This window comes from Rhineura floridana, chromosome 8, assembly GCF_030035675.1.
Source record: "Rhineura floridana isolate rRhiFlo1 chromosome 8, rRhiFlo1.hap2, whole genome shotgun sequence".
NCBI lineage: Eukaryota > Metazoa > Chordata > Lepidosauria > Squamata > Rhineuridae > Rhineura > Rhineura floridana.
Window position 1 is genome coordinate 82,675,081 of NC_084487.1, and position 15,326 is coordinate 82,690,406.

General features: G+C 38.8%; 1 pseudogene; it reads right to left on the bottom strand.

The window, feature by feature from the left end:
* Positions 1-2,654: 2,654 nt before the first annotated feature.
* Positions 2,655-3,613, bottom strand: LOC133363347 (transmembrane protein 180-like; annotated as a pseudogene).
* Between the last annotated feature and the right edge of the window lie 11,713 nt (positions 3,614-15,326).

Below are 15,326 nucleotides of genomic sequence, written 5' to 3' on the forward strand. Positions count from 1 at the left end.
TGCAATCTGTCCCCTTAGACCTTCAAAGTAGCTGTACTGTAGTTCTGTTATGCACATTATAACACAATCTGGATTTTCTCAACAATAGGGTAGCCATAAGGCGGGATAGACTTGAAGGCAGTCCATTTCCATTTTCAAATGCAGATGCTCCATAGAACCAGCACAGCTCCACTTCTCTTAAAACACTGAACTATTTTTCCCCTTTCATACTGCAACTGTATAATTTATCATTCCTTTCTACTGTTGCCTGCTGGGCTTGTCCTGATATCAGAATCCTATCTTGACACTCTTGACCTGATGTCAGGATATTTTCTTGAATGACCTAAAGATCTGAATCTAATTCTGAACAATTTAGGCTTTCTGTATGCCCCCCATTATAGCACTGAGGTAGAAATGTATCAGAAACAAAGATTTTTTCCTTCCTATTGCAGCACTTGGAATAGGAATGCATTATATTATTATTATTATTATTATTATTATTATTATTATTATTATTATTATTATTATTATCAACTTTCCTTTTCTCCCATGCATTTTAGCATGTGTTTTTAAATTGTTTTAAATGTTTAAATTGTGTTTTAAATTGTTTTTAAAAGATGTGTTTTAAATTTGTATATGTGTTTTTAGTGTTTTTAGGTACTGTAAACCGCCCAGAGAGCTTCTGCTATGGGGCGGTATATAAATACAATAAATAAATAAATAAACTTATAACACTGTTCAAAACACAAATAAATATATTATACTATAAAACAAAACAAACAACAACACCCATAACAGCACAGGAAGCTCTGGCAGTACAGCAATAACAAACAATATCATCTTAGTCGATCAAAAGCTTGTGAAAAAAGACAAGTTTTTACCTGGTTCCAAAAAGATGTCAATGAAGGCACCAGGCAGACTTTGATGAAAAACATTTTCTTATCTTTGAAAAGCATCATTTCTATCTCTGGTGTGGCACCATTGTTAGTGGTCTTAGGAGACAAATATGGTCTTAGGAGACCAAAAAAAGCTCATAGAAGCAGGAAGAAGTGCTGTTTCATGTCTCTTCTAAGATATTCTAGTAATAGTGCCAAACCAGAGGAACATGTGGTGCTCATCAAAGGTAAAAAGAGGGTGATGGCCACCAAAAATGTATGTGTGGGCCAGATGTGTCCCATTTGTGGTCATTTATAATTTTGAGCAGATTTGCTAGAAAAGAATATTTTAGACCAGTTCATCCCCTGATGAAGGCCAAACTACTGAGTGGCTGAAACGCATTGGGCTTTTGTTTAAATAATTTTTTATCAAACATTTTGGGTCCCCCCCTTTTTTTATTCCTGTTACCTCAAGGCTGATAAGCAAAAAAGGAAGACAGAGCTTGAAAATGGAGCTGAGATGGAGTGCACCCTCAGGGGCACTAGAAAGTAAGAAATCATCATTCAACGTACTTAATACAAAATTACTCATGGACTTAAATTATACACAGCATTCACAATTATGAGTGTATATATATATAAAAACAGAAGTCAGCCCGCATTACAGTTTATAATAACAATTTATTAATAATTTGCTGTTATTGTCACAATTTTCTGCTGCCTCTGAAGAAAATGGGATCCAAAAAACATTGGGCTTCTTATATATGTAATTACATTTTTCCATACTTCTCAGTATTTTGAGGCTCTGTCTTTTTGTGTGTGCCTTGCCCATCTTTTTGGTGCTGCCTTTTAGATGTGTGGATATGAAGAAAACGGAAAGATGCTGGTCTCACAGTTGAAGCCTCAAAGCTGCCCTTGAGATAGTTTGTTTCCTCTCTTCCTCTAACCCAAAACCTATTTTTGGTGCTATTGCCAATATCACCTATATTGCAAGTAGGGATGGATGAATCTCATTTTTCCAATCTTAAATTAAGTTCTGTACATTTCTCAGCAATTTTCAATTTTATTTTTTTTAAATGAAAATTTATCAGCATTTTAATGTGAATTTCTCCTGTTTTGTATTTTTGTATGTCATTTCCACTGATATATGCATTTTAATGCACATTTTCTCCTTATTTATGTGTTATAAAAGTGCAAATTTTGAAACTTTATTCAGTTCGCTTATAGGTTTGATAAGTGTGAAAAGTTGTTTCTCATTAAAATGCAACCAAAATCAAATTTTTCCTTCATCCCTAACAAGCACTTCATAGTTCTGCAAAATGGCTAGAACACCGAATGTTAGAAGAAATCATAGAGAGGTTGCAGCAGCAGTAAGTTAGACAGAGGGGAGATGAATAGGAGGAGATAGGAGGCAGAAGTACATCTTGGTGCACGTCCCTGATGCTGGTATTTGGATGTCTGAATGAAAATACCCTCTGCACAGTGCTGATGTTGAATTCCTTATAGCCCATAGAGCAATTGTTTAATTTATTTTTTATTTATTATTAAATTTAAATCCCACCCTTCTCCCAGAAGAAACCCAGGGCAGCAAACAAGCAACAAAACACTATAAACATCAGTAAAATATCTTAAAAACAAAGAATCTTAAAAACATATTAGAAACAAAACATCTTTAAAAAAAATCATTAAAAACATCTTATTGGGTTGATTCTGTAAAAATCCATAGCAGGGAGTGCCATTTTCTGCTGACTCACATAGCAATTAAGTGGACTGATTCTCAGTGGAAGTCTGATGCTGAGACTATGCTGTCTGGAGGTGCCTGCCATGTAGACTGAATTGTGACCAGCTGAGGAGCTGTAGTAATGCACACATAATGGGGACGATAGCAGTCTGACACAATGTTGGTTCCCAGGCTGTGTTGGAAGCCAGCTTTGGCTGGACGTTCACTATGTTCCTCACGGGATCCTGCTGAAAAATGTCATAACTTGTATAAGCACATAGCAGCCAGCTGACAATTGAGGGGGCAAAGGTATGGCTTGGCTTGGTTACCAAGGCAAACATTTCAAACAAGAGGGCTGAGGCAGCCTGCTGCCTTCGATTCAGCATCAATTCTTCATCTACCAAGTCAGTGGCCACCAAATTCAGCAACTTGCATGTCCCCTCAGTAAACGCGCAGTTACTGGCTATGAAGAAACGGAGCAGGTGTTTCCAATCTGGTCCAGCAAGGATCGTAATCACACTGAGCAACAGCTTCAGGAAGAAGAACCCTCACACCACGGCATATACACCCTGTCTCTGGAAGAGAGACAGGAAATAGAGATTGTTGAGATGAGGAGCCACATAGGAAACTCCCAGCAAAAAAGATTCCATGACAAGAGAGATACGATCAGACAGCAGATGCTCCAAGAAGAGAGGAATGAAGTTGCTGTTAAAGTGGCAGACAAAAAGCTGGATCAGGGTCATGGAGACAAACCAGAAAAAAACTGATGCCTGGAGACTGCTTGAGGTCCTCAGCCAGAGTGATCCTATTCTCTTGATGCACAGAGGGATGGTCTATATACAGCTGCATTTTCATTCCATTTCACTCATCCCTCAGACTGAGACCTCTGTCTCAGCAGCCACGTGGCCAGGGTAAATCTAACTGCCTATATCTTAACTCTTCCAGATTAGTATGTTCATGACAACAACAACAAATGTGGCAGTATGGCCATCTTTCAAAGAAAAAGTGCCTTCTGAGTTACTAGCTCTCTCTTTGTCATTGTGTCTGAATCTATCCATGCAGAGAAAACCGTGTATTGCATCAGTCTATGTAGTTAGGACATTCAGAGCATTTATCTGACTCAGAAGCAGTCAGATCTTGGTTTAAGGAGCAGCCTCCAACTGGGTATGCAGTGCAAAGTGTTTTGCTTTCCATACTTTGATACTGGCAATTTCACTGTGTGACTGAAAAATATATGATAAATGCCAAGTCTCTCTCTCTCTCTCTCTCTCTCTCTCTCTCTCTCTCTCATTCTCTTCTCTGGGTAGTGAGATGGTAGCTAAAAACACTTCACTTGTGCCCATGAGCTACAGCCACAATACTGCTTTAGAGTTATAAAAAAGACCTGAGAGGTTAGCAGATATCATGATTATCGCTAAAGGAAGCCAGCAGCCATATAATTAAACTGCCACTTTTAAAATATGTTCTCCATCTACATTCCTTTTCCATTTGAAAGCTTAATTCAGATGCTAAGAGTTAATTTAAAATTATGTCTTTGGCATCAGTTTCCTTTTGCTCTTAAAACTAATTTTGCTAAATAAAATATGTCAAAAGCAATACGGGATCCTAAGTGCCCTACTGTATAGAATGACTTTATGACTTCGTTCTTATGATTCTGCAACTTCTGTCTTGTGTGAGTTCTATGGTGCGAGTTTTATTATCACAGGGATGCATAGCCGGGAAATGAAGAGGCAAGACAAGCTAAAGTGTGGGTAATTCAAGGGCCACGTTTATTAAAATAAAGCCAATTGAAATGCTTGATTGCACAATAAATGATCTGCAGAGACAAGTGTGGGACCTAACTCTTACCCAATCGGGTGAGGACACCCTGCCATTGGAAAGGGGGTGGTCCAAGCCCAAGCCCATTCTCCAGGCCCCATCCCTACAGGGTGGTTAGGGAGGCCTTCCTGCTCCACCCCTCCCTCAGGGCTGCACAACTCTGAGTGGGTGTTACAGGTTAGCCCCAAAGGTGTGCCTTATCCTGCCAACCGGCCGCACAACCTGGAAGACAGGCCTCAGAACCCACCAATCACCTTAAAGGGTGCCTAAGGGTGGTCACCAAACCCTATCCTGTGAAATTCCTGCACATATCCATCAAACGTGACCAGATGAACCTATTTACAATATTAAACTACCAGCCCGAGCAATAAATCAGCCTAATCACATTAAGCCGGAATAGCCAAATAAGCAAGAGCCAATCAGCCGAATTAGAAGAACAGTACAGGGTAGGCAAAAAACTTGTCAGCAGACAAAGGCTGACAAGCTAAAAATTCCTACCCAGCCCCAAGGCGACCAGTTAAACTTGTACTGCCCTAAGGGAGGGTGGCTGGGAGTCGTGTCAGGCCAGAAAGAGGCCGAGGGGAGGTGGAGCAGGGCTTAAATAGCCACCCTGCTCCACCCCCTATGTGACAGGCATGCATGGCCATGCCATGCCCCAAAGGGGAGGGGCTTTGAAGCTATGCCAGGTCTTCCCCGGCATGACTGCAAAGGCCCGCCATCACCAGAGCCCTTGGGTCTGATGATGGCGGGAATTCTTGGGATCTCATGTACAGTAACTTATCCTGTCCTATTTATGGTTTGCAGGAAAGGGTCTTTTTCATACTATTTTCTAACACAGAAGAATTTCATTTCCATGTTTTTTCGTGGGGGGGGGAAATGCTATCTAAACTTTTATAAATGGTGGTACCATGTTTGTTGTTGTTGCCATGAACATACCAATCTGGAAGAGAAAACACAGAAGTCCTGTCTACACAATGAGCACACAAAACACCAAAGTATAGGGAGCAGTATGATCCCTGTGTAGCCTTTGTGCATGCAGCTGAAAGTAGGAGTATGTGTAAAGTCTATTCATACAAATGCACACACAAAGGTATGTGCATAGGTTTTGCAGGTATGACCAGAGATACTGGCTTTCATGGGTTTCCTGACTGTGGAGAGAGAAACTGTGTGTAAAGCTGGGTTTAATTTGCTGTTTTAAGGTGATCATAGTGATGTACTTAGGGAAGGGGTTTGTTAATGAAAAGTATCTTATGATCACTTTTTAAAAGTTTATTATATATTTTTTATATTTCACTTCTTGATATTTGCTGTAAGTCCCCTTGAGACCTTTGTGATATAAGACAATTAATAAAGAAAGAAATAATATTAAAATCATCATCATGACCAATATGCACTGCTTTTCTTTAGAATTGTTTTACCTTTTTTTATAAGTGTATAAACTCTTTTATCTGTTTTACTTATTTTTAATGGTCTGATTATAGCATTGTAACCTGCCCTGGGACCTTATGGTTAAGGGTGGGTAATAAATAATAATAATGACAACAACACAACAATAAAAAGGCCCTTCTCCTGGTCCCCCCTCTGAGGGAGGTTTGGAGGGTGGTGACAAGGGAGAGGGCCTTTTTAGTTGTGGCTCCCCATCTGTGGAATGTGCTCCCTGTAGTGTATTGGGTCAGTGTTACTATGACTGTGATTGTCTGAGTATGTCTTTCATCTATTGTTCTCTCAGTGATTATTTACGGCTGCCTGGAACACGACGAGGATAAAAACATTAAAGCTTTAGGCATGACTTCATCTTTGGGGGGAGAGAGAGAAAGAGACTTGGTCACAGTGAGTAAAGGGGGGGGAAACAAGCCCACAACAAGATGGCTAGCTGTATTGGAAAGAATGATATCTTTGATTGTGCAACAGATGATTGGATACTATACACAGGGAGGATTGAACAGTATTTTGAAGCAAATGAGATTGCTGCTGGAAAAAAAATTCCAGTTTTACTGACTGTTATGGGAGGCAAAGCATACTGTTTACTGAGAAGTTTGACTGCTTCACAAAAACCTTCACTATTCAGCTTTGCAGAATTGTGAAAATAATGCAGGATCATTTGGCACCAAAACCATTACTGATTGCAGAGTGTTTCAGATTCCATAAAAGAAACCAGAAAGAGGGAGAGTTCATTGCAACATATGCAGCTGAACTTAAAAGATTATCTGAGTATTGCCAATTTGGTGAGGGGCTAAATGATGCATTGAGAGGCCGGCTGGTCTGCGGAATTCTGAAAGAAAGCATTCAGAAAAGACTGTTAACAGGACTTCCAGGAAGGGTGACTTCGCTTGTGCCTGCTTTTGAGACGGGCTCCCGCCTCAGAAGAAGCTTATTCAGATATAAATCAGTCAGAACATTTTTTTTTTGACTGATGAAATTTCTCCCGGGCAGGGAGAAACGTAGAGATCAACCTCAAAAGCCTGTTTTTGTTGGGAGGACTGGATTTCATTAATTATTTATGAGAAAAGGTCCAGCCAGCAATACCGGACAGACTTCCGAACAAGCTCTATCTGATTAATGCGACACGTTTATCTTTTCTTCAAAGAGAAAACGGACTAACAGGCAAGCACCCTTCTTTCTATTCTTTTTTTTTATTTGGTTTAAATTGTTGCAGCAAAAAGAGATTTGTCAAATGAATCAGCTTTAAAGAACTTCTGGGTGAGCTATAACTCTTCTCTGTTATTCACGAAATTAACAGCTTATCTCTGTTTCTATTGCAAAAAGCTGTCCTGGAAGTGCATTCTAAAGATATAAACAGAAGAGGGATTTCTATTCCGAGGAGAAAAAAATAAAAAATATGAACTTTGGAACATTATATTGTCTGGGACTATTCTCTTTTTGGTCTATTTTATTTTGACGAATCTGCTTCTTCACGACGCCACTAACTGTTTTGATGCTGGGAACTAAATTTGTTTTGTATTCTTGAACATAGAGAGATAAGGCAGGCTGCTCTGTTTATACTGTGATGTCATCAAGCCTGGAATATTAACCCAATTGTTGCTGAAAGAAGAAGTGGTTCTTCTTTATTTTTGTTTTGTTTTGTTTTCGTGGTTTTAAAAATGACAATCAAGAAAGTGGCTGAGAATCTGGAAGTAATTATGTTTCAGAAAATAATGGATGAGATTGAGATAACGAAACAAACCCTGCGACAGGGCAGTAAGGAGCTGAAAATTGAACTGAGCAAAATGACGCAGGAGCTTAAAGAAATAGGGGATCCTGTGAGAGAGGAGAACGAGATCAGAGATGAGAAAAGAAAAAATAAAGGGAAGATACAAGCCCTGGAGATTGGAACAAATGTGGAATTGGAAAAAGATCTGGAGCTTATGGATATTAGAAATAAAATCTACTGTTTGGAATTTAACGTTATCTCTGAAGAGATTAATGAAGATATTAGAGATAAAGTTATCAATGGCTTGGATAATCTTCGGACTGGAATGACGTGATGGAGCTTGATATAGAGAAAATCTATGGAATTAACTGCAGCCATGTGACAATGGAAAAACTCTCAAGAGATGAGCCAGTGCATTTTGTAAAAAAGAAGAACAGAGATATGACTTTACAACAATATTTCAGCAACTTATTCAGAATCGATGGCAAGAAAATATTTGGGATAGAGGAAATTCCCATCAGACTCTTATTATATGACTATGGCTATGACAGCAAGATTATTATGGAATACTGATAATGGAAGATTGGACACTGAAATTACTGGACTTAACAGGACTATTGAAGATGGAAGATGGAATTAATATGGATAATGGAATAATGGCTATTGAAATTATTGGACCTAACAGATTTTGATGAGATGGATTAATCGATACGTTTATTTGGACTATGGTTATGACAATAAGATTATTATTATTATTAACGAGATGGATTAATCAACATGTTTATTTGGAGAAAAATTGATAGATATATTTCTTCAAGAATTGAAACCTCTCTTTGACTTTTTGTGGAAAGAATAAAGTAATGTTTATGAGATTTGATGATTAATTAAGATAACTACTGGAGGAAAGTGATTTTATAATATAATTTAAGAGACAGGATTGTTATATATTGTAGACCTATAACTGATTTGATCTGCGACAAATGGGAAGTCAACATTTTATTTTTTTGTTTAATCATTTTTGTTTTGTTTTGCTTTTTGTCTTGGAATGTTTTATGATTTTGTTTTGTTTGTTTTATGAAAATTTGAATAAAAATTATTGTAAAAAAAAAACAGAAAAGACTCTTAACAGAGGCTGATTTAACAGTTAAGAGAGCAATCGAAGTTGCTACATCTATGGAAACTGCTGCCAAAGATGAACAAGCTTGCAATAACATGTAAACAGAGGACAGCAGATTCAAATGAACTGTGCTATCGTTGTGGCAAGGGTTCACACACACCAGCTCAATTCAGATTTAGAAGTGAAATGTGCAGAAAATGCAATAAAATGGGACATATTCAGGGAGTCTGTCACTCAGGTAAAAGGCAACCATTTGCTAATGACAGAGACAAAGATAAACGATCAAGCCACCACTTTAAAAAAGGTGCAGAAGTGTATGCTGTAGAGGAAGAACCTGATAATGGAGGTGAAACAGGGCTAGCTAGCCTGGAAATCTATAATATAAAGGGTGGAATAAGACAAGCAATATGGCTTACACCAGAAGTGAATAGCAAAACAATATCAATGCAACTGGTCACTGGTTCAGCTGTATCAGTTATATCACAGCATGAATTTGAGAAGCATTTCAGACATGCTAAACTAAAGGCTTCAGAACTAGAGTTGCAAACATATACTGGAGAAAAGATAATTCCCATTGGAATGACACCTGTATCCATGAGATATAATAACCAACAAAAGATATTGGCCTTATATGTTCTGCAAAGAAGTGGACCAGCACTCTGGGGTCATGATTGGCTGAGGAAGCTGCAGCTGGATTGGAGGGCCATCAACAGTCTGCACACCACTCTCCACATGTTGGAGTCGACTGAAAGTAAGCTGGAAAAGGTGTTGGATGCTGCTGTACTTGTGTTCCAAGCTGGTATTGGCACACTAAGGCATATCAAAGGTAAAATAGTGGTACGGGAGGATGCCACACCCAAGTTTCACAAGTCCCGTCCAGTTCCATATGCCATACACCAAAAGGTGGAAACTAAGCTGGATTGCATGGAAGCCAAGGGAATTCTTTCAAAAGTTGATTGGAGCCCATGGGCTACACCTGTGGTTCCTGTAGCTAAGAAGAGTCGAGCTGTCAGAATCTGTGGTGATTTTAAAGTTACCATTATGCGCTGAGCAGTATCCATTGCCCAGAATTGAAGACACTTTTGCTAACCTAGCTGGGGACAGCGCTTCAGCAAAATAGACCTAGCAGAGGCTTATTTATAGATGGAAATGGAAGATGATTCTACAGTGTTTCTCACCATAAACACACACAAAGGGCTATACCATTATAACAGACTTGTTTTTGGAATAGCATCAGCACCAGAGCTTTGACAGAGAGCCACGGATCAGGTGCTACAAGGCTGTCCAGGCACTCAGTGCTGGATGACATCATTCATCAGAATAAATGAATAAATAAATTCTTTATTTTATTTATTATTTGATTTATATCCTGCCCTTCCTCCCAGCAGGAGCCCAGGGCAGCAAACAAAAGCACTAAAAACACATCAAAATATCATAAAAACAGACCTTAAAATACACCAAAACAAAACAACCTAAAAATATATATTTTTAAAAGCTTTAAAAACATTTTTTAAAAGGGTTAAAAAACATATTGTTTAAAAAACAAAAACAAAACAAGAATGATGAGATGCATCTACAAAACCTCAAGACAGCTTTACAGAGATTGGCAGACTATGGATTTAGAGCATGACATGACAAATGTGAGTTTTTTGAACCTAGCCTTACATACTGTGGTCACACCATCGATGCGCAAGGCCTACACACGTGTGCAGACAAAATCTGAGCAGTAGTAAATGCTCCAAGGTCAAAAGATGTGTCCCAGCTTTGATCCTTCTTAGGATTCATTAATTATTATAACAGATTCCTACCAAAATTAGCTTCCGTGCTACACCCCTTGAATATCTTGTTACAAGTGGGGAGAACATGGCAGTGGACAAAACAATGTGAACAAGCTTTCAAGGAAGTGAAGAAAATGGTGACATATTGGATACTGTGCTCACACACTATAACCCACACCTACCAGTGAAACTAGCTTGTGAAGCTTCACCGTATGGCATTGGTGTAGTTATATCACATGTCATGGAATGTCATAAGAATGACTTATGGTCCTTCCAGGTGGAGACAATAACCACTTGACACGGGTATATCGAGTCCAAGGCACTATGATTTATTGCAATAAATGGCACACCATGCGACACACAAGGGGTGAGGCAAGAAGGAGCGCGCCTAGCCCCTAAAACCAGAGATTTTTATACCCTTGGCAAAACAAGCTGGTTAATTTTACACCCACGTTTGTTATGCTCTACAGTAGTCTAATTAATATTTTCCCAAGGGTTCAACAGTTTAATCCTTACTTTTGCAAACGTAAGTTTAAACAGTGAGTCACAGTCTGCTGACCATGCCTTAAGCTTTTAAACAAACAAACAAATACAAGCAGTATCTGACCCTTTGTCATGTTGCTTATGCTGTTTGCACACATCTCGTGCTTACTCATCACCAACTTAAACAGGAGACAGATATTTAGCAAACATCTTAAGCAAAATTCTGTAAACCATTAGGACTTTGCACAGTCTTAAGGCGTCTAGGCTTTACTTTACAATCTTAAGGCATCTAGGCTTTACTCTAGCAAATAGCATTCCCAAACAGATACTTTGAAATACCAAGGGCTAAAATTTCCTTTAACATTCCCCCCTTTTCAACATTTTTTTTTTTAATGTTGAACTACAGGAATCCTTGCATTAAGTCATGATGCCTTTGTTCTGCTCTTATTGATTATTTTAAGTCAGCCAGTTCCATAAGAGTGGCAGGAGCATTCTGAGTTCTGCAAAAAGTTCATAGCAGATTTGGAACGCATTGGATACAACATCCAATTACTATGAGAATTATCATAAAGCCAATAATCCCACAAATTAATGATCGGAGCCACCCCATGTCAGGCAACCATGATGTTAACCATGACCACAGGGAGCCTCCTTGGAGGTCTTCCTTATCTATTTCCCATTCCTCTATAGCCTTTTGGGCGGAGGAAATGTGCTGATTGATATATTGGCTATTATCAGGAATAAAGGTACAACATTCTTCCTTTATGACAGCACATGCACCATTTTGAGATGCTAAAATATAGTCAAGCGCTGCTCTATTTTGCAAGACAATAAGGCGCATTTGTCTTTGTTCTATACTTGTGGCATTTATGACTTTGAGTGTCTCATTGGCAAACTTTTCAACAAAAGTAGATAATTTATTATACAGGGTGGCCAATTTCCCTGTACCATAGTGGGGTAGGAGAATCATGCCAAATCTGTCACTTTCTGATATGACAGATGGTACTGCTCTGCGGGGCCTTCCAGAAGGCAAAGACTTCATAATTCGGTAAGGGGGAAGAAGGAATGCATAGTAGCAGGAGCCATACCAGCATCCAGGAAGCCATTTATATGCAGATCGGCCACATACCCACCAGGAGTCATCTGTTGCTATTGCGCTTGCAAGGCCTTGGGTCCACATTTTTACAAATTCCAAGGAAAGAGTAATCATCATGGGCTGTGTTGAGGTTGCCATAGTGCCGTTTGGATAAACGAGTGGAACAGAAATGTTTTGAATGGGGGTCAAGTAATATTCACAAATACTTTCCCCAGCAAACCATTTGGCCTTATTTGTAGAATTCAACTTGAAACAAAGTAGGCCTTTCACTCCACCCCTAAGAAGAATTGGCTTGGGCTTTTCAGAGGGGAAATAAGGATTCCAGGTGGTGTTTTTTAAAACAGAGTTTTCTATTTCTCTATAGCATTTTTTTCCCATTCTGCGATGGAAAATTCTTGTTTTTGTTTAAACATCCAATAGTGGCACAAATCTGACCAATTCCATGACACCGGACGCCAGGGTAATCCACCGGCGTGGTGAGGGATTTGGGAACAGATCCAACAATTTGAAACTTTTAGGATATTAGCCAATGAAGCTTTCATGGCTTCATAGGAGTTAGTTAAGACTCCATAGTCCACTTCTGGGTCTTTCCATGTCCAACTAGATGGTGCTTCCAGCATGGACATAAGAGATATAGTCAATATAAGAAACATTCCAATAATCTTAAACACCATTTTGACTATATTGCAAGGTATGTTCCCAGGGGTCCAGCTTATTCTATAAGGGACACTGTCAATTGAAACACAGAAACACAAGTACAGAAAAATAATTCACCAGAGAAATAGCCCACTTTTTTCTTTTGGGCAAATGCAGAGTTTCATTTAAGACGAATAAACCGTGTCTTCAGGCCAAGACCCGGAACTGTCTCTGAGAGCCACTTTTCTTCAGGGGTCTTCTCTTTCCCTTCTCCAGCTGCTAGGGCTTTGGCTGCCCCGTTGTCAGCTGCTTCTCGTCCTAGTCCGTAGTCGGCTGCTTCTCGTCCTGGTCCGCAGTCGGCTGCTTCTCCTCCTGGTTTACATCTAGTATAGTGTATCCAGCTGTCCTTTCCTGCTAGCTTGATCGCAGTTGGGCTGGTCAAGAGGACCAGATAAGGACCCTCCCACCTTGGTTCTAGCGTCTTATGGTGATATTTCTTCATGTAGACACATTGTCCAGGCTTTATGGAGTGTGCATCTACATCCAAGGGCAAAGGTTGATTCGCAGCCGAATATCTGTGGAGAGATTTGAACTGCTTCTGATAATTTATAAGAAATTTAATAATTGTGGAATCTGATATAACATAAGGTGGTACGAAGGGAGTTACAGCATTCCATCGCTGAGGTGGCCTTCCAAAAAGAAACTCAAATGGAGAAATTTTTAAAGTTCCCCTTGGCATAGTTCTAATATTGTGAAGTGCCAAGGGCAGAGCATCAGGCCATCTCAGTTTCGTTTCTAAAGTCAATTTTAAAAGGGCTAATTTCAAGGTAGCATTCATTCTCTCAACTTGGCCTGAACTCTGTGGGTGCCAAGGGGTGTGTAATTTCCATTCAATTCCCATTGTCTTTGCAACAATTTGAGTTATTTCTGCAGTAAAATGAGTTCCTTGATCGGAATCTAAGGCTCTTGGAGTGCCATACCTGGGGATAATTTCCTTCAGCAAAATCCTAGCCACCTCTAAGGCAGTTGCATGATGCGTGGGAAAGGCTTCTACCCACCCAGTCAATTGATCAACTATGACAAGGAGATATCTAAATCCCCTACACTTTGGTAATTCAGCAAAGTCAATTTGAAGGCTCTCGAAGGGAGTGAAAGCCCAAGGTTTTCCCCCAGGAGGACCTTCCTTTAGTCCTCTTGGGTTTGTCTTCTGACAAATGCTACAATTAGAAACTATTTCTTGGGCTCTTTGGTGCACAGTAGGAGCAAACCATTGTCTTTGAACTACTAATTTTGAGGTTCCCCAGTGCGTTTGTTTATGCATTTGTTGCAACAATAAGCGGAGGGGTTCTGGGGGGATACCAGGTATTCCTTCCTGGGTACAATAAATACCCTGGTTATCAGGCAACAGTCCACTCTGCTCCCAAAGAGACTTAACTGGCGGGGGAAGGGTTGCATGCCACCGCTTCAATTCCATTACAGTGTTCTTTGGTTCTAACTGAACTTCCTCTAGGACTGCTTGAAAAGTCAGGGGTTCTAGTTTTTTTTTTTTAATAATTTTTATTCAAATTTTTTAAAAGACAAACAAAACAAAGTCAAAAAACATAACAATACAACAAAAAAATAAAAATAAAATAGTTGACTTCCGATTTGTCGCAGATCAGCTATGAGTATATAATATACATCAAACCTGTCCCTTAATATATTCATACAGGATCACTTTTCTCCATAGGCTATCTTAGTTAATCGTCAAATCCCAATATCATCATTTTATTTTGATCTTTCAACAAAAAGTCTAAGAGAGGCTTCCATTCCTTAAGAAATGTGTCTGTCGAGTTTTCTCTAAGTAGACATGTCAATTTATCCATCTCTACTAAGTCCATTAATTTCAATAGCCATTCTTCCGTTGTTGGTGTTGATTCCATTTTCCACTTTTGTGCATATAATAATCTTGCTGCCATAATCATATATAATATTATTCTTCCATATTTCTTTTCTATTTGTTTATCCATAAAACCCAATAAAAAAAATTCTGGTTTTGACTGAATATTTATCTTTAGAATTTTTTGCATCATCCTACCTATCTGTGCCCAAAATGATTTTGCCTTTTTACACAGTCACCACATATGATAAAATGATCCTTCTTGTTGTTTACATTTCCAACAAACATTAGAAACATTACTATACATTTTTGACAACTTTTCTGGAGTCATGTACCAACGGTACATCATTTTATAGAAATTTTCTTTGAGATTATAGCATAATGTAAATCTCAAGCCTTTTTTCCACATATTTTCCCATTGATCCATTTGTATGTTATAACCAAAATTTTTTGCCCACTTTACCATACACTCTTTTACTTGTTCTTCTTCCATATCCATTTTCAGTAAGAAACATTTTCGCAATTGTATTTTCATCATTTGTACACAAACCTATTTCAAAATCAGATTTACTTATTTCAAACCCATACATTTTCTTGTCCATTTTATATCTTTCAAACAATTGTAAATAGGCAAACCATTGAGAACTATATCCTTCCTTTATCAGTTGTTCTCTCTCTTTCATTATATATTCTCCATGTACATTTTCTAATAGTTCTTGATAAGTTAACCATTTCTCTTTTCCAGCCATTTCTCTTCTGTAAAACGCTTCTTGACTTGAGACACATAATGGTAT